The 20,008-nt window shown below is 53.3% G+C and overlaps 1 pseudogene across 1 annotated transcript; it reads left to right on the forward strand.

Annotated features, from left to right (window-relative positions):
- Nucleotides 1-674: 674 nt before the first annotated feature.
- On the forward strand, nt 675-19,992 carry LOC145555101 (ninein-like protein; annotated as a pseudogene). Its single transcript, XR_014091189.1, has 30 exons — nt 675-871; nt 4,050-4,259; nt 4,339-4,435; nt 4,518-4,716; nt 6,329-6,392; nt 6,885-6,949; nt 7,019-7,174; nt 10,356-10,520; nt 12,373-12,509; nt 12,579-12,719; nt 12,829-13,003; nt 13,091-13,201; nt 13,439-13,525; nt 13,611-13,722; nt 14,425-14,528; nt 14,608-14,688; nt 14,771-14,886; nt 14,961-15,098; nt 15,171-15,698; nt 16,090-16,194; nt 16,276-16,345; nt 16,537-16,704; nt 16,774-16,878; nt 17,591-17,608; nt 17,729-17,890; nt 17,971-18,086; nt 18,176-18,253; nt 19,052-19,255; nt 19,326-19,439; nt 19,502-19,992. The product of XR_014091189.1 is annotated as a ninein-like protein (transcript).
- The last annotated feature ends 16 nt before the right edge of the window (nt 19,993-20,008 follow it).

Genomic DNA, 20,008 nt, shown 5'->3' on the forward strand with positions numbered 1-20,008 from the left:
AACCAGCATAATACCAATTTAAATAAGGCTTGCTCGAATATGTTAATTTCATCCATCCATCCATTTTCTTTATACATTGTCCCTCAGTGGGGTCGGGAGGGTTGCTGGTTCCTCTCCAGCCAGCGTACCGGGCGAGAGGCGGGGTCACCTGGACAGGTCGCCAGGCTGTCACAGGGCAACACAGAGACACACAGGACACACACACACACACGCACACACTCACACCTAGGGGCAATTTAGAGAGACCAATTAACCTGACAGTCATGTGTTTTTTACTGTGGGAGGAAACCGGAGTACCTGGAGAAAACCCACCATGCAGGGAGAACATGGAGACTCCATGCAGAAGGACCGGGGCCGGGAATCGAACCTTCTTGCTGCAAGGCAACAGCTCTACCAACTGTGCCACTGTGCAGCCCAATATGTTAATTTAATGCACTAAATTAAACTTCATTATGACAGTAACTGATATAATATGTAATATGGTATAAAGTGACACCTATTGGAGTAAGAAGATACTGAAGACATTAACTAATATTATGACCCAAATAAAACATCTAAAGTATTTTATGGTAATTAACGTAAAAAGGTAAACTTGATGGAGGAAAAGCTCAACAAAATGATAGAAGAAAGAAACCATGAAATCGGCTGAAAAACGGAGTGTTTTGTGTCTTATTTTGAAATTAGACCGGAAGTCAGTTTGCATGTATGTAATCGTGTTTTTGCTCCGGTCAGTTCGGGTCTCGGTTCTCTGGGTCAGCAGCTCCGGTATCTCTGCCCCTGGTTCGGTTCTGTAGCGGTTGACTCAGCTCCAGTAGCTCCTTCATGGAGGACCCGTGAGGTTCGACCCGGACCGGAGCAGAACTCTCTGTGGGTAAGTTAGTCCCAGTTAGCGGGACGGTTCTTCTATCCGAACCAGCCGCAGCTAACGGCGCGGAGATAAACTTCATAACTTTCTGTCTCGGTTTGCCTCGCGAGCCTTTTGTTCCTGCGGCTCGCGCCTCCGTTCCCATGGTGAAGCTTCTCCGGCCCGCGAGGCTCTCCGAGCAGAGCCGAGGGCTCTCCGGAAACAGACGAGCGACTGAGGAGCGGACTCGGATTTTTATTCTGAAACTAGCACCACAGACCGATTCACTCAATCTGGCTTCAGAACCGTTGGAGCAGAACCGGGTCACTAGAACCGGGTGTGACATAAAGAAGCCTTAAGACTTTGATTTGAAGGTCAGCTACGGTGCTGATTCTGTAGCTGAAGAAGTTCGGTCCAGTCTGGTTCCGTTCAAAACACCAACTGGTCCAAACTTTCTATCTCTGGAAGCCCAGTTCCTCCTCCGGAACAAGCACGTGGTGACAGTGGAGAGGAACTACTTCCTGTTCACCTGAAGACGCTTTCAGCAGATCCAGAACAGAGTTCAGATAAGACACAAAGCATCTCTGGTTTTCATTCACTGGTCTGTCACTGGGACTCGGTGGTCTGTTACTGGGACTCGGTGGTCTGTTACTGGGACTCGGTGGTCTGTTACTGGGACTCGGTGGTTCTGTTACTGGGACTCGGTGGTTCTGTTACTGGGACTCTGTTACTGGGACTCGGTGGTTTGTTACTGTGTTACTGGGACTCGGTGGTTCTGTTACTGAGACTCTGTTACTGGGACTCTGTGGTTCTGTCACTGGGACTCGGTGGTCTGTTACTGGGACTCGGTGGTCTGTTACTGGGACTCGGTGGTCGGTTACTGGGACTCGGTGGTTCTGTTACTGGGACTCTGTGGTTCTGTTACTGGGACTCGGTGGTCTGTTACTGGACCGGTGGGTCTGTTACTGGACTCGGTGGTCTGACTCTGTTACTGGGACTCGTTGGGTTTGTTACTGTGACTCTGTTACTGGGACTCGGTGGTCTGTTACTGGGACTCGGTGGGTCTGTTACTGGGACTCGGTGGTCTGTTACTGGGACTCGGTGGTCTGTTACTGGGACTCGGTGGGTCTGTTACTGGGACTCGGTGGTCTGTTACTGGGACTCGGTGGGTCTGTTACTGGACTCGGTGGGTCTGTTACTGGGACTCGGTGGTCTGTTACTGGGACTCGGTGGTCTGTTACTGGGACTCTGTTACTGGGACTCGGTGGTTCTGTTACTGGGACTCTGTTACTGGGACTCGGTGGTCTGTCACTGGGACTCGGTGGTCTGTTACTGGGACTCGGTGGTCTGTTACTGGGACTCGGTGGTCTGTTACTGGGACTCGGTGGGTCTGTTACTGGGACTCGGTGGTTCTGTTACTGGGACTCGGTGGTTCTGTTACTGGGACTCGGTGGTTCTGTTACTGGGACTCTGTTACTGGGACTCGGTGGTTCTGTTACTGGGACTCGGTGTTCTGTTACTGGGACTCTGTTACTGGGACTCGGTGGTTCTGTTACTGGGACTCTGTTACTGGGACTCTGTTACTGGGACTCGGTGGTTCTGTTACTGGGACTCGGTGGTTCTGTTACTGGGACTCGGTGGTTCTGTTACTGGGACTCTGTTACTGGGACTCGGTGGTCTGTTACTGGACTCGTGGTTCTGTTACTGGGACTCTGTTACTGGGACTCTGTTACTGGGACTCGGTGTCTGTTACTGGGACTCTGTTACTGGGACTCTGTGGTCTGTTACTGTGTTACTGGGACTCGGTGGTTCTGTTACTGAGACTCGGTGGTCTGTTACTGGGACTCGGTGGTCTGTTACTGGACTCTGTTACTGGGACTCTGTGGTTCTGTCACTGGGACTCTGTTACTGGGACTCTGTTACTGGGACTCTGTTACTGGGACTCGGTGGTTCTGTTACTGAGACTCTGTTACTGGGACTCTGTGGTTCTGTCACTGGACTCTGTTACTGGACTCTGTTACTGGGACTCGTGGTTCTGTTACTGGGACTCTGTGGTTCTGTTACTGGACTCTGTGGTTCGTCACTGGGACTCGGTGGTTCTGTCACTGGGAGTCGTGGTTCTGTCACTGGGAGTCGGTGGTCTGTTACTGGGACTCTTGGTTCTGTCACTGGGACTCGGTGGTTCTGTCACTGGGAGTCGGTGGTCTGTTACTGGGACTCTGTGGTCTGTTACTGGGAGTCGGTGGTCTGTCACTGGGACTCGGTGGTCTGTTACTGGGACTCTGTGGTCTGTTACTGGGACTCGGTGGTCTGTTACTGGGAGTCGGTGGTCTGTCACTGGGACTCGGTGGTCTGTTACTGGGAGTCGGTGGTCTGTTACTGGGACTCTGTGGTCGTCACTGGGACTCTGTGGTTCTGTTACTGGACTCGGTGGTCTGTTACTGGGGTTCTGTGTGTTGCTGTTTGTGGACCTGGAGTTTTATGGAACCCGGTTCTGATCCCTGATGGTTCCCACTGTTAGAACTGATGGAACCGGACTCAGGACTCATCCCTGAGGGACTTCACCGGTTCTGGACCAGGGGTCCCTTTTTCCTGAGGTCCACATAACGTTCCTTCTCTGCTGGGGCCCGGAGTCAGTTGTACCAGAAACAGTGACGACTGCAGGAGAGCCTACATGTAAAATTGTGTTGTTTACCAGAAAGCACAACCAAGTAACCGTCTCTGGGTTCTTCACAGAATAAATCCAGGAATGTATGATATAAATACCGTATTTCCGGACTGTAAGCCGCAGATTTCTCTGCCGCTCCAGGTTTTCCACACCATGCAGCAGCAGCAGAGGGGCTAACAGCCAACATCTGGGTCAGAACAGGTCGACTGAATATCACGTTTATTACAGTGAAAAAGAAAAAGTTTAGATTTAACTGAACTGATGACGGTAGTTTCTGAACTTTAACTGTAAAAGTGCTGATCCTTCGTGTTGCTACTAGCATGAGCCTAATGAAATGGGCGCCTTCTTCTTCTTCTTCTTCTTCTTCTTTAGATTTCAACAGCAGCTTGCATCCATTATTGTTGCTCTACTGCCACCTACTGGATCCTAATATCTATTCCTCAGATTCTCATAATGATCCCAGTATTATTTAAAAAAACCAGAAATCTTCTGCTGTGACTCTGTTGGTCAGATGACGCCACGCTCTGCTCCCGCCAGGTGTGACATCACAGCGTGATGCGTCCCGATGGAGGGGGCGGAGCCTAGCCGCTACGTGACCCAGCTGAGGGCGGAGTTTGACGGCTGCGACTCGACGGCGACGGGTTTCCTAGACCGGGAGGAGCTGACCGAGCTGAGCAGGAAGCTGCAGCTGGACGAACATCTGCCGCTGCTGCTGGACACGCTGCTGGGGAGCGGCCCCACGGCAGGGTAACCGGTTCTACTGGACCAGAACTATTGGTTCTGCAGGGTTCTGCCGGGCTGAGTCTGGGTTCTGTTTGTGTTCCAGGTGAACTTTGATGAGTTTAAGAATGGCTTGGTGGTGGTTCTGTCCCACTCTCTGGACTTCAGCACCTCAGAGGACGACAGCAGCTACCTGGAGCCAGGTGAGACACTGCAGGGTCCAGTAGTCACTGGTTCTGGTTCTGGCCCAGCCAGATGACCTTCCTCCTCCTCTTCCTCCTGCAGCTGTCCTGCAGGCAGTGAAGCCAAAGTTGTGAAGGGAGCAAAGCGTTATGGCCGCCGCTCTCGACCCGAAACCCAGTCCAGTACCGGCCTGGACTCGACCCCGACCAGAACCAAACCCGTGGACCTGAACCTGGATTCGTCCCCGCCCGGTGTCCGCAGGGCCAAACTGAGACGGTCCACGTCTCTGGAGAGCGTGGAGGTGAGCAGGCCGAGGTTCATCGTTAGCCTTCGTTAGCATGTTAGCTTCTGTTAGCTTCTGTTAGCCTCTGTTAGCCTGTCAGCCATGGGTAGCCTATGTAGCCTGTGTTAGCCTATATTAGCTTATGTAGCCCCTAGTAGAACCAGAGTGTGGGTGGTGGTCGGTCCTCTTTCCTTAAAATGTTTAATAAACCTGCGATTGAACCAGCAGTTATTGTTGTTGCTATGGAGATAGTCTACTGCAACAATAATAACTGTTGATGCTAACACTGATGCTACCTGGGATCATATGTTTTCAGAAGGTTTTCTGTTATTTAACCTGTTTGAACTCCTGAACAGCTGTTAGCCTTGGCCCTGACATTAGCATTAGCACTACCTTTAGTTTCAGCTTTAGTTTTATGTGCGTTCCATGTTTAATCTGAACTCAGAAATATCTAGTGGAAGGCCGCTGAAGTTGGACCTCCCACTCAGAGACTTTTCAAGTTGACTTTGCGTTTCAATATGGCCGCTCCTCAGCAGCAGGAAGCTGTGGTGGAAACGTCTAAAACCAATGCTACACGTAGCGCCTGCAGCTCTCAACTGAACTAATTACACTGGTGATGTTTGGAAGAGATTCTGCGAACGATGGCTACCTGGGCGTCACCATGGTAACCTGAATGCTTTTACTTCCGGTGTGACGTCACATGCGGCTCCAACTGTTAGCCTAGCCTTGGCTTAGCCTTAGCATGGTGAGTGTGACGGGTGTGTGGGCGGGTTTAAGAGACCTGCATCAGAGTCTCAGCTTCCTGTGGTCTACCATCAGGAGGTTCATTACTGTCACAGAGCCAGTTCTGGTTCTGGTTGCAGAGCTCGGCAGATGAACTTGGATCAGGAGCGATTAGCAGCCACTGCGTTGCTGCAGCAACAGGAGAGAGGCAGATTCCTGCAGCTGGAATACCTGAGGGGGTTGGTGGGTTTCTCCTCAGGAAGTGGGATGGAAAGGAACGCTGGAGCCACGAACCGCTCTGACCTTCATCCTCCTCCTCTTCATCGCGGCTCCTCCTCCTCTGGGTCAGACTGACAGAACCAGAACCTGTCCAGTTCTGGTTCCACTTCTTTAACTGAGGTTCTGGAGGTTCTGTTGAGTTCATGTGCTGGTAGAACCTGAGCCCAGGTTCTGGTTCGGTCCACCTGCTGACAGGAAGTCATGTGACTCTTGGCAGAAGCCCATTGGTCGGTGCTGGGCATGGTTTCCATGGTTACCAGTTGGTAGGTCAGTAAAAATGAAATCGGATAAGGTTCTGGTTCTGGTTCTGCTGCAGCATCTCCACACAGACTTTAATCTGAACCAGGATCAGCTGCTGTAGAACCGGACCAGAACCAGATCAGATCCTCTCAGCAGTGTGTGTATGTGTGTGTGTGTGTGTGTGTGTGTGTGTGTGTGTGTGTGTGTGTGTGTGTGTGTGTGTGTGTGTGTGTGTGTGTGGGTGTGTGTGTGTGTTCCTCTCAGTCTGTTCATCCAGCAGAACTAATCTGTTCAGGAATTCCTTATGATTACAGTGTATCCTGCTGCTGGGAGTCAGACACTCTGAACACACACACTGATTCCTCTCAGCTCCATGTTTTCTCTGCAGAGCCTGAAATCTGATGAAGAGACAGGAAGCAGCAGGATGGACCAGCAGCTCTTTCACAATAAAGGTACTCTGCACCAGAAATCGGAACCAGAACCGGGTCTGAGGTTCTGGCTTAAAGCTGCAGTGTGTGTTTTTCCATATTAGCTCAAACTGTCTCCAGGTTGTGACAGTTTGTAATGAGAACAGATTGACGCGCCTGAAAAATGCACCAAAAACAACAACCAGAGCCAGGAGGCGGGGCTTAGGGCTGCCAATCACCCTCATGTACTCGCTGCTAAATGTGCTAATGGTGGAGAAACAATTTACCAGTATACGGAAACTGTTTATCTGCTTGCATGCTTACTAACTAGCCTTAGCATTCATAACAGGCTATGCTAGCTGCAGTTAGCATGGAGGAGGGTTGACAGCACTAAGCCCCTCCTCCTGGCTCTGATTGGTTGTTTCTAGTTAGCAGTGGGAAGGCAGAGATCGATCTGTCTGGAGACGGATTGAACCGATGCGGGAAACATTCTCTATAAAAGTTACACTGCGGCTTTAAATGCTGCCGTCTCTGCAGCAGATCAGCAGCAGGAAGCAGGAGGATGTGATGTGGCTGCAGTGTGTGATCACCTGGACCTGCAGGTAGCTGGACCTCCAGAACCAGAGCCAGAAGCAGCTGAACCAAGCCTGATGATCCCACTGTGTCTGCAGGACGCTCAGCTCCAGGGATTGGACGCTAACCGAGATGCTAATCTGGACGCTAACCAGGATGGACGGGTTACCGTCAGGAAGGTTCTGTGGAGCTCCGCCCCCACGCTAAGCTCCACCCCCATCCGGTCAGCTGACCTGCAGAGGGCGCCACTCTGGGTAAAATTATGTTCTAAGAATATTCTGTTCAGATACGAGGAACAAAATAAACTGATAGTTTAGATAAAAGATTTAAAATTAGAACATTTTAACGACCTGAATTAAAGACTTGAACAGAAACAACAGCAGCCATGCGGGGCAGTAGCGCCACCTTCAGCTCTGGAGTGCAGTGACAATATTAATGATTTTTTTAAATGAAGAACATCGTAATAATGGAAGTAGAAAAAAGTCTACACTAAAAATATGGTTTTATTATAAATAACAGACTTCCATCAATTACCACATGAAAAGCAACAATATAAAACTTTATTTAAAAAAACATTTATGATTCTAACCAGGGTCATTTTTCCTTTTCTGTTAGAATAACTTTTTTATTATTATTTCTGATAATCAGTGATGGCATAGTTAATTTGAAAAATAAATTTTAATCCAATTACTGGTTACTCCTGGAAAAAGTAACTTAGATTATAAGTAACGTTTTAGTGACTTTCAGCATCAATCAATGTAAAATTACACTGAGTTTTTCCAATACTTCTGTAATCGCCATTTATTTTATAAACACCAACAATGTGTCTCATTATTGAACTAACGATCTGGAACTGAAGATTAGATCGTCCAAAAAATACTTTACTAATTTTTTCCTGATTTTCTTTGTTCACGGTTTGTAAAACTCTAGATAGGATTTTAGAGCCCCTTCCAGCCCCCTCTGTGTACGGCCCTGCAGCTCCACCAATCAGATGGCGGCACAGATTAGTGACACTTAACTTTAATGAATGACGTTCATTCGTGGCTGTTTTCACCTTTATTGGTCCGTTCATGTTCGTCTTAAAGTTTTCTGGAGCGCGAAGCTCGACGTCGTTCACAGGTCATATAATATTATTAATACATTTTTAATGACCTTAACAAAGACACAACGGGACGGATCATCCGGGAAATGGTGGACAGGGAGAGTCCGACTGAAACTACCTGGATGTCAGGCAAATTCTGGGGTTTATTGTGTCTCTGCTTATTTCTAAATGAGCAGCTTCAGGGTGAGAAACAAGCCCGGCGAGACGCACAGAGGAGATTTGGATCAGTAACTGTAATCTGATTACTCGATTTGAAACCCGTCAGATTACTGGCTACTGAATCTAACGGTAATGTGTTTTTTCCTCTGTCATGATTGTCTCCTGGATGCAGTCGCTGCCCGCCACGGGGCGTAAAAGCATGAGACGCATTTATAAGGCTACGTAATAATGGACGCATACCGAGTTTTCATTTCAACTCTGTTGGGCAGGACAGATTCAAACTTTAGACAAGTGGTGTTTTTATATCGGTTTTGTGGTTATTTACTTCAAAATAAAGCCAGAAATATGATCGATCATTTACGCCCCATTTTGTGGGGTCTAAATGAACCACATTTCGAAACAACCAATGAAAACGTGAAGACAGTCAGTTGCTACGTAGAACTGAGACACGCGGACAGAGAGGAGGGGGGGATTTGGTACGGCAAGAGACTAGGGCGCAGCGATGCTGTGGATTTTACTAAGAGTGTTTCGATGGGTTTTAGACTCTAAGTGATAGTTAGAGTTGGTGGTGTGTGCAGGGGTAGTAGCAGTTTGCTAGCGATCGCTGCCTGGCTTCACAGCGAGGACCGACGCAGTGAGAAGCTCTGATGCAGTGAGACCGACGGCCATTGAGACCGACGGCCATTGAGACCGACGGCCATTGAGACCGACGGCCATTGAGACCGACGGACATTGAGACCGACGGCCATTGAGACCGACGGCCATTGAGACCGACGGCCATTGAGACCGACGGCCATTGAGACCGACGGCCATTGAGACCGACGGACATTGAGACCGACGGACATTGAGACCGACGGCCATTGAGACCGACGGACATTGAGACCGACGGCCATTGAGACCGACGGCCAGTGAGACAGACGGCCATTGAGACCGACGGCCAGTGAGACAGACGGCCAGTGAGACAGACGGCCATTGAGACAGACGGCCAGTGAGACCGACGGCCATTGAGACAGACGGCCAGTGAGACAGACGGCCATTGAGACAGACGGCCAGTGAGACCGACGGCCAGTGAGACAGACGGCCATTGAGACAGACGGCCAGTGAGACCGACGGCCAGTGAGACAGACGGCCAGTGAGACCGACGGCCATTGAGACGACGGCCAGTGAGACAGACGGCCATTGAGACAGACGGCCAGTGAGACGACGGCCAGTGAGACAGACGGCCAGTGAGACGACGGCCATTGAGACCGACGGCCATTGAGACAGACGGCCATTGAGACCGACGGCCATTGAGACAGACGGCCATTGAGACAGACGGCCAGTGAGACCGACGGCCAGTGAGACAGACGGACATTGAGACCGACGGCCATTGAGACCGACGGCCAGTGGACCGACGGCCATTGAGACCGACGGCCATTGAGACCGACGGCCATTGAGACAGACGGCCATTGAGACAGACGGCCATTGAGACCGACGGCCATTGAGACCGACGGCCATTGAGACCGACGGCCATTGAGACAGACGGCCATTGAGACAGACGGCCATTGAGACAGACGGCCATTGAGACAGACGGCCATTGAGACAGACGGCCATTGAGACAGACGGCCATTGAGACCGCGCCTCCAAAGGGTTTAACGAGGTGACGGTTACCAGGCCTGCAGCTCCGAGTGTAAAAACATTTCCAGCGGACCGAAGCGACTGAGCCGCGTTTCCCCGAACGCAGAAGCTGACATGCAAAAAGCCCATTGGACTAAAGTTCTGGTCCGGTTTTGATTCCTGATTCAGAACCTCTCTGACCCGGTTAGGACATGTAAAGGTTTCACTCTGGTCCAGTTGGACCTGATGCTCCTGAAGGCAGCACCGCCTGCTGACCAATCAGCAGCTGGCTGTGTGAGCAGGTGGGCGGGGCCAGAAGGAGCGCCAGGTGCTGCAGGTGAACAGGTGTTTCTCCTCAGGCAGAACCAGAACCATGTTCTGCAGAACCAGGCTGGTGACCCAGCGGGTCGGCATGGACCAGAGTCAGGTGATTGTCCGGGCCCAGCTGCAGAACCAGAACCGCAGGTTCTCCTCAGTGTTTGGGCCGTCGGTTCACACATGTTCTGTAGAATCAGGCGGTTCTGTTCGGGATGATCCAGATTAGCAGATCTTATTCCTTCCTCTCTCTCTCCATCCAGAACAAGCAGCTGGTACCGGACGGCCCGGTCCGCTCCCTGCTGTCGGCCACTGTGGGCCCCAGGGTTCTGACCCGGCTGGACGACGGGTCGGGCGGCACCAGCCCAGAGCGCGTGGCGGCGCTGTGGGCCGAGGCGGGCATCAGGAACAGCCAGCAGATCCTGCAGGTGGGTCCAGACCCGGTTCTGTTGGATTACACCAGAACCACAGGAAGAGGAGTCCCAGAACTCTCTGTCTGGTTCTGGTTGCTTGCTGACCCGATCCAAACCACACAGCAGAACCTCAGATTACTCACATCCAGTCGGGTCGGTACTTGATCTGGAAACACTTCAGTGTTGAACTGATGCTGATGATTTTAGATCTATAGAAAATGCAAATAGAATAGATACGTTTCCACTGAGAAGACGCAGCAGAACCAGAACCGGGCTCAGTACCATGTGACCCGACTGACCAGAGGTCAGAGAAGACGCAGCAGAAGAAGAAACAGATGAACTGATGTTGATGAAAGTAGAACCAGCAGGAGAGGGAGAGCGATCAGGTGATGGCAGCATCATGTCAGCCGCCTCCAGGAAGGAATCAGCCAATCAGAACACAGAGCAGGTGGAGAGAAAATGACAGCAAACGGTGCAAACTGGAGAGTAGTAGAAGAAGAAAGAGAGGAGGAGTGGCCAGTTTGTCCCGCAGCAGCCGGTAGCATCATGACTACAGGAGGAGCTCAGGATGACCCCGGCCAGCCGGCCAGGGATCAGCAGAGGAAAGTTTTAATACGGGAAATATTCAGGGTGCCTTTATTATTCTTATTATTACCCTTTATTTATGCAGGAACATCTCTACACACTTATTGTCAACAACAAATAACATAAAAATAATAATAATCTGATAAACAGCAGGTTTTCATTTCATGTCTGTAATCCTCAGATTAGATTAATCTGGATTTATGGAAATATCTGAGCATCATCAGCATGACCCTGTCAGCTGAACTGGGCCGAGCCCAGAGCCCAGTAGGACTCACCAGTAACCCAGCAGTCTGAAGAACATTTATCATTCAGGAACAAACTGGGATCAGTGGGACAAATGGGACTAAACCAGTTTACTGCTGCTCCCTTCAGACCAACATGACCCAGATGTTCGATCTCAGATCAGAGGAAGAACAGCTGATTTATCAGGTATAGATCGGTGATTTATTGGAGGTTTGATCTTAACGCTGTGGATGTGAGGAAAGGTTCATCATATCTCAGATGGATATGATCCATCAAAGGAAACAGTTTAATAATCTGGTTCTGATTGGGTCCAACATAAACGATGAAGGTTTGGAAGATCAACATGTTTGTGACACATCAGGTTCTAGTTCAGTGGTTCTTAAAAAAGAGTACTGGGTCCACTGTCTGAGCTAGCTTTGAAGCTACCGGTCTGAGCTAGCTTTGAAGCTACCGGTCTGAGCTAGCTTTGAAGCTACCGGTCTGAGCTAGCTTTGAAGCTACCGGTCTGAGCTAGCTTTGAAGCTACCGGTCTGAGCTAGCTTTGAAGCTACCAGTCTGAGCTAGCATTGAAGCTACCGGTCTGAGCTAGCATTGAAGCTATCGTTCTGAGCTACCATTGAAGTTAACGGTCTGAGCTAGCATTGAAGCTACCAGTCTGAGCTAGCGTTGAAGCTACCGGTCTGAGCTAGCATTGAAGCTATCGTTCTGAGCTAGCATTGAAGCTACCGGTCTGAGCGTTGAAGCTATATTCAGGTTAACAACATCAGAGTCATTGTGAAGGTTAAAGTTCCCACCATGACGATCTGATCAGGATTTACCAATAAATCGGACAAATTTGATCCAATAATCTGATCATCAGCCGGACAAACCTGCATCCTGAACCTTCGATCTGCAGCATTAGTCTGAGCGGTGCCTCCTGCTGGTAGGGGGTCTGGTTCTGGTTCTGTAAAGCTGTGTGTGTGTGTGTGTGTGTGTGTGTGTGTGTGTGTGTGTGTGTGTGTGTGTGTGTGTGTGTGTGTGTGTGTGTGTGTGTGTGCAGAGTCTGGACTTCCCCCTGGAGGAGCGGCTCAGCCTATCGGACCTGACCTTGGTTCTGGACAACGAGCTGCTGCTCAGCGCCAACTCTGTCCATCAAGCGGCGCTCATCTCCTACAGGACCGAGATCCAGCACCTGCAGTAGGCTCCAGAACCGACCGGCCCGGGTTGGCCCGCCCGGACCCGGTTCTGACCCGTCCTGTCTTCCAGGGAGGCTTTGGAGCAGGTCAGCAGGGAGCGGGACAAGCTGAGGTCCGATCTGGACCGGGCCGACCAGCAGAACCTGCAGCTGGTCCGGGAGGCAGACGATCGGCATGCCAGCATGGAGGCGCTCAACCAGAACCGGATCAGGTAGGACCCGGTTCTGGAGCCGGACTGTATGTAACCCACAGACAGAGGAGGTTCTGTAAATTCTGACCCATAAAGCGTCGGTTCTGATGGACCCGTTCTGACCCAACAGGGATCTGGAGTCGGACTTCAGGCGGCGAGCTGCGGCGCTGCGGCTGCAGGCGGAGCAGGAGAACGAGGCGCTGCTGCAGCAGGGCGAGCGAGAGCGCAGCGCGATGCGGCAGGAGCTGCAGCTGCTGCGGGGCAAGGAGGCGGAGCTTCAGGAGGAGCTGGACGCCACCGCACTGGTCCGTTCTGCTGGTCCTGACCCGGTTCTGCTGGTCCTGACCCGGTTCTGCTGGTCCTGACCCGGTTCTGCTGGTTCTGTGCTGCAGGAGAAGCAGCGCCTGCAGCAGGAGCTCAGCGCCTTGCAGTCGGCGCTGAGGGAATCAGACGGTTCTGTTCAGAGGCTGCAGACGGATCTGGACCAGCTGCTGCTACACAAGGTGACCAGAACCGGCCCGGCCTGGCCCGACCCGGCCCGACCCGGCCCAGGTTTCCTCTCTGTCCTGTAGCTCTGCTCCTGTCCAGCTGATCCGGGCCAGGTGTTGGTGAAACCCGGCCGGGTCTGGTTCTGTTCCCACTCTCCTGATGAATGTTTGATGAGCCCATGTCTCTGCTGCAATCGGATCAGAACCGCTGGGCCCGCTCCGCTGACTGCTCTGCTCTGAATATTCTGACAGCTCGGTGGTCTGGACCCGGCCGGCGCCGGCCTGAGCCACGAGGAACGGTTCTGTGAGCTGCTCCGAGAGTCGCAGCGCCAGTGCAGGGTAGGACCGGTACCAGTCGGACCCGGCAGAACCTCAGAGCCCAGCAGGACGCTCACCTGTCTCTCTGCGTCTGCGGTGCGTTCAGGAGCTGCAGGACAGAAACGACGAGCTGAGCTCAGAGCTGCTGGAGGCCCAGAGGAGCAGCAGGAGGTCCTCCAGGCCAGCGGGGGGCGCCGGCAGCCAGCGCCACGCAGCAGGTACCGCAGCAGCCTGGCCGGGTCAGAACCTGTTTCCTGCTCTCTGATTGGCTGATGAAGGAACTAGAACTGTACCGGACCTGGTTACGGTTCTGGTCCATTTTTCCAGACGTCCTCCAGAACCTTCAGCTCAGAGTGATGATGGTTCTGGTTCTGACCTGGTCAAACATTCAGAACCTTCTGGACTCGAGCAGTTCCTCCTTCCTGGTTTCTGTCCAATCAGAGAGCAGCATGTTTCTCTCCTCCCAGTGGGTCTCGTTCTGATTGGTTCTGATGGTTTCTGCTAGTTCTGGTTGGTACCGGAGGGACTGGACCTGGAGGTTCTGTTGACCCATAATCAAGAGGAACCAGAAGGTTCTGATCCTTTCTGGCTCCGATTCTTGTCCAATCAGGAGCGATGTTGTGCAACAGAATCACCATAGCAACCACTGCCTTCCCTTCACAATAAGAGCCGTCAGCCCGGTTCTGATGGGGGAAGGTTCTGGAAGCTTTGGAACCAGGAGAACGGGTCGGACCGAGCCGCTGAGTCACAGGCTGCCAGAACCGGACCTGCAGGTCTGGCTAAGCCCCGCCCACCAACACACACCTGCAGAGCGGCAGAGTGTGTGTTGGTGTGTGAGCGGCGCCATGTCTCTCAGTGAGTTCCTGTTCCGTTCTGGGTTTGGTTCTGGTTCTGGTTCTGACCCGGTCTCTCCTCTCCAGGTGACCCGGACATGAGGAGCATCCAGTCGGAGCTGGCACTGCAGCAGCTGAAGGAGAGCCACCAGGAGGCGCTGCAGCAGCTGCACATCCAGCTGGAGACCCAGGTACCGGTTCTGCTGCCGGCCCGGTGGTTCCGGTTCTGGCCCAGCAGAACCTCTGACTTTTCGTCCTCCTCTTCCTCAGATGAACTACTACGAGCGACAGCTGGACATGATGAAGCAGAACATGGAGGTGGAGAGGAAGGACATCTGCCAGGCCTTCAAGGTGAGCCGAACCAGAACCAGAACCAGAACCAGAGGTCCAGCTGCTGCTGCTGCTGCTGATGATGATGATGTTTCTTCGTCAGGTGGAGATCAGTGAGCTGGAGGAGCAGAAGGTCCAGGTGGAGCAGCAGCTGAAGGAGGCGCTGACCCGCCTCCAGACCCAGCAGGGGGCGGGGCTTAGCGCCGAGGAGCAGCGCAGGTCCGTCCCCTGCTGGTTCCCAGGGGGTCTGCCGGGTCAGAACGCCACAGTGACCCGGTTTTGGTTCTGTTCAGGGTGCAGCGGGAGCAGGCCGAGCTGGAGCAGAACTACGCCAGAGAGATCAGCAACCTGGTGCAGAAGCTGAGCGCCGAGAAGGAGCAGCTGGAGGCGGAGCTTAAGCTGCACGCACAGCAGGAAGTGATGCGCGTCAGGTAGGTGGGCCAATCACAGACCAGCGTCACATAGCCTCCAGCCAATCACAGCCGAGCTGCCGCTCTGAGCAGGAAGGAGGAGGCGGCCCCACGGTTTGGCCAATCCAGGCCGGCCTGGAGGGGGCGGAGCTCCTGGTCCAGGTGGAGCAGCTGGGGGCGGAGCCACAGGAGGTTCTGCTCCTCAGAACCGGGTCGGACTCCCTAGACCGGATCAGGAGCGTTGAGACGGTGTTGCGGGAGGCGCTGCAGGAGGAGCAGAACCGGACCTCGCTGCTGCAGGGGGAGGCGACCCAGTTGGGCCAGGAGAACAGAACCTACATGGTTCTGGTGGACCAGTTGTCCTCCCAAATCATGGAGATGGAGGAGGAGCTGTGCTCCCTCAGTGCCGCCGGCCCGGTTCTGAACTGCAGAACCTCAGAGCAGATCGACCTGCTGCAACGGGCCCTGCTGGACTCCCAGAACCAGCTGAGCAGAACTCAGCAGAACTTGAGATGGAGAAGAGGAAGCTGCCCGGCAGCTGGAGGAGCTGGAGAACCTGGTTCTGGAGCTGGAGGTCCGGACCGACTGGGAGGACCAGGCCGACCAGACTGGACCTCACAGGTGTGTCAGCTACAGTGGACTGGAACCGGGTCTCTATGACCAATCAGAACGCACGGCTCCATCTCTAACCGGCCAATCAGAATGCACGGCTCCATCTCTAACCGACCAATCAGATTGCCGGCTCCATCTCTAACCGGCCAATCAGAACGCACGGCTCCATCTCTAACCGCCAATCAGAACGCACGGCTCCATCTCTAACCGGCCAATCAGAACGCACGGCTCCATCTCTAACCGGCCAATCAGAACGCACGGCCCCGTCTCTACTGGCCAATGATCTAACTGCATGAATTTCATGGACCAATCACATCTCCGTACGTGATGCACTAACTGCTCCATTCCGGTTCCGGTTCCGGTTGTGTATCTTCAGGTTCTGTTGGGTTCTGTCCTGCAGGGCCCAGCTGGAGGCGGTCCGGTCGGAGAACGTGGCTCTGCAGGAGAGGCTGAAGGTTCTGCAGCAGACGGTCCAGAACCTGGAGGATGAGTCTGAGAAGAGGAGGTGAGTCCGGGTCCAGGTCCCGGGTTCTGATCTGCTGCCGGTTCTGGAGGAGCCTGACCCGGTCCACTGTTCTGCTGGCAGGAGGAGGCAGCAGGAGGTGGAGGAGGAGCGGGAGAGGAGCAGAGAGGAGGAGGAGCGGCTCCACAGAGAGGTTCTGACCCGGCCCGCATGCTTAGGAAGTGCTGTCAGACTTTCACAATAAAGGTTCTGGAGGCTCCCAGTGAGGCATCAGAGAACTTACAATGTTCATCTGAGCTGGGAGGCATCAGAACCTCCTGGTTCTGGTGTTGGAGGCGGTTCAGAACCAGCCTCCAGACTCCTGACCGCCTTCTCTCACTGCAGAACTCCCAGTACCGTGAGGAGGTTCTGGACCTGAGTGGCAGGAACCTGCAGCTCAGCAGTGACAACGGCGACCTTAGCAACCGTCTCCATAGCGAGCAGGAGACGGTCCGGATGCTGCGCATTCGCCTAGCAACCATTACCAATGAACAGGAAGAGGAGGTGGCTGCTGTGAGTCGGGCTGACTGGCCAGAGTTCAAAGGTTAAAGCTGGTGGTGCTGACAGGTGCTGTTGTTTCAGGTGAGGCGGCTGCAGGCGGAGCTTAGCGGGGTGAAGGCGGAGCTTCAGAAGGTGGAGGAGGAGAGGGAAGAGCTGCAGAAAGACAGGGAGCAGCAGAAACGCTACGTAAGATTGGTGCAATAACGCCACCTGCAGCCGGTGGGCAGAACACACCGTACTGTAAGACACGCCCCTTCAATAGGAGACACGCCCCTTCAATAGGAGACACGCCCCTTCAATAGGAGACACGCCCCTTTAATATGAGACACGCCCCTTCAATAGGAGACACGCCCCTTTAATAGGAGACACGCCCCTTCAATAGTAGACACGCCCCTAATAGTTGACACGCCCCTTCAATAGGAGACACGCCCCTAATAGTAGACAGCCCCTTCAATAGGAGACACGCCCCTTCAATAGGAGACACGCCCCTTCAATAGGAGACACGCCCTAATAGGAGACACGCCCCTTCAATAGGAGACACGCCCCTAATAGTAGACAGCCCCTTCAATAGGAGACACGCCCCTTTAATAGGAGACACGCCCCTTCAATAAGACACGCCCCTTTAATAGGAGCAGAATTGTGTCATTGTAACTAAATGATTTTCATATTTAACTCGATGTTTTCTATCAGCAGTGAAAGATGACAGGATGGTTCTTCAGTGACGTTAAAGAAATGTTTCACAATAACCAATAATAAATATGACTTTTAACCTAAAGTCTTAAAGTTCTGCCCGAACAGCCAGCAGAGCGGCCATTTTGTCCAGACCAACATGGCCGCAGGGATTAGAGCATCTCCCCTTGCTGGAGTCAGGCTGTAGCTGCAGCTTCCTGTCCTGCAGGTGGAGCAGCAGCAGCAGGTGCAGCAGCAGGTGCAGCAGCAGGAGCAGCAGCAGGTGCAGCAGCAGGTGCAGCAGCAGGTGCAGCAGCAGGAGCAGCAGCAGGTGCAGCAGCAGGTGCAGCAGCAGGTGCAGCAGCAGGTGCAGCAGCAGGTGCAGCAGCAGGTGCAGCAGCGTGTCGCCGCCCTGCAGGCGGAGGCCGAGCTGCTGCGCTGCCAGCTGATGGCCGCCACGCAGGAGAAGCTGGGCCACGCCCAGGAAGTGACGGAGCTCCACAGGAAGCTGAGGGAGGCGCTCAGTAAGGTGAGCTCTGCTGCAGCCGTCATGTTTGACCCGGTTCTGATTGGTTCTGACCCGGTTCTGATTGGTTCTGTTGGCTGCAGGTGGAGGAGCAGCAGGCGGAGGCCCGGAGGTTGATGGAGGAGAAGGCGGAGCTCCAGCAGAACCTGCAGACCACAGACTCACAGTCCAGAACCAGGAGCTGCAGCAGCAGTACCAGGTGGCGGGGCTTCACGATTAACCATCAGAACCTGTAGAACGAGCCCAGACTGGACCGATGATGATGTGACTGGTTCTGTTTGGGTCCAGAACCTGAGCCATGACCAGCAGAACCTGAAGTCCAGACTGGACCAGGCGGAGACGGCGCGGACACAAGCAGAGGACCAGGTCAGAACCGGACTGGAAATGGGTCAGAACCGGACCAGAACCAGACAGACAGCGCAGGGAGAACAGTTATCCATCAGTATGAGGTCAGGAGACGGTGAATCCTCGGAGTGAGGCTAACGGTCTGAGCTAACAGTCAGGCTAACGGTCTGAGCTAACAGTCAGGCTAACGGTCTGAGCTAACAGTCAGGCTAACGGTCTGAGCTAACAGTCAGGCTAACGGTCTGAGCTAACAGTCAGGCTAACGGTCTGAGCTAACAGTCAGTTTGACGGTCTGAGCTAACAGTCAGGCTAACGGTCTGAGCTAACAGTCAGGCTAACGGTCTGAGCTAACAGTCAGGCTAACGGTCTGAGCTAACAGTCAGGCTAACGGTCTGAGCTAACAGTCAGGCTAACGGTCTGAGCTAACAGTCAGGCTAACGGTCTGAGCTAACAGTCAGGCTAACGGTCTGAGCTAACAGTCAGGCTAACGGTCTGAGCTAACAGTCAGGCTAACGGTCTGAGCTAACAGTCAGGCTAACGGTCTGAGCTAACAGTCAGGCTAACGGTCTGAGCTAACAGTCAGGCTAACGGTCTGAGCTAACAGTCAGGCTAACGGTCTGAGCTAACAGTCAGGCTAACACCGTCAGAGTCAACATGACCATAAAGTTCATGATGATCTGAACAACATTTACTGATAATCAGATAAAAAACCATCTAGATCTCGACAACAAGCAGAAGAGACTTTAGAGCTGCAGCTGCTGCTGCTGCACCTCGTCTGGAGCAGTAGAACCGGGTCAGAACCTGTGTGTGTGTTTGCAGGTGCAGCGGGCAGATGTGGCGCTAGGCCTGGCAAAGGCGCAGCAGCTGCAGCAGCTGCAGGAGCTGCAGGAGCTGCAGGAGCATGCGGGCAGCAGGCAGCAGCTGCAGGCGGAGCTGCAGGCGGAGCGGGGGCGGAGCCAGCAGCGACAGGCGCAGCTGGAGCTGCAGCTGCAGCAGAGCAGATCCCAGGCCAGCCTGAAGCAGGTGGGTTCAGAACCAGATCGGCCCGGCCGCACAGGTTCTGGTTCTGACTGCTGCTCTATGCTGCCTTCAGGAACAGTTCGACAGAGCGGCAGCGGCGCTGCAGCAGCGGGCCGCCGGCCTGGAGGCGCAGCTGAAGGCGCTGCGCGTCGTGCTGCAGGACAACGTGCAGCAGCTGAAGGAGCAGGTGAGTCTGTGGTTCTGCCTGCGGCGACCCGCCAGCCCATTCTGACCTCTGGTTCCGTCCAGATGGAGCGGAGCAACAAGACGAGCGGCGTGCTGAAGGACCTGCACCTGCAGAATGCGCAGCTGCTGGCGGCGCTGCAGGTCACAGAGCTGCGGCAGAAACAGGCAGAGAAGAAGAACAGCCAGCTGGAGGACAAGGTCACAGTGCTGGGGGCGCTGCTGAGGGAGGTGGTGGCCGCCGCCATGACCTCCAGCTGACCTCTAGCTGGGAGCCGGCGACCTTCAGCAAGGATCGTCCAATCAGAGCTGAGGATCGTCAATCAGAGCTGAGGATCGTCCAATCAGAGCTGAGGATCGTCCAATCAGAGCTGAGGATCGTCCAATCAGAGCTTTTATCTGCTCTGGTTCCATTCAGACATTTGAAGCTGGTTTTACTCTAAATGGAGGGTTTTTTATTTGTTTTCTTCAGATTTTATTCTGTCTGAAATGATTCAGCTTTAAGGGGAATTTTATAGAAAAACTGATTATTTCTAATAAACGTTTTTAATACCATCCATCCATTTTTGTGAA

This window comes from Poecilia reticulata, chromosome 15 (assembly GCF_904066995.2).
Source record: "Poecilia reticulata chromosome 15, P_reticulata-male-v2, whole genome shotgun sequence".
NCBI lineage: Eukaryota > Metazoa > Chordata > Actinopteri > Cyprinodontiformes > Poeciliidae > Poecilia > Poecilia reticulata.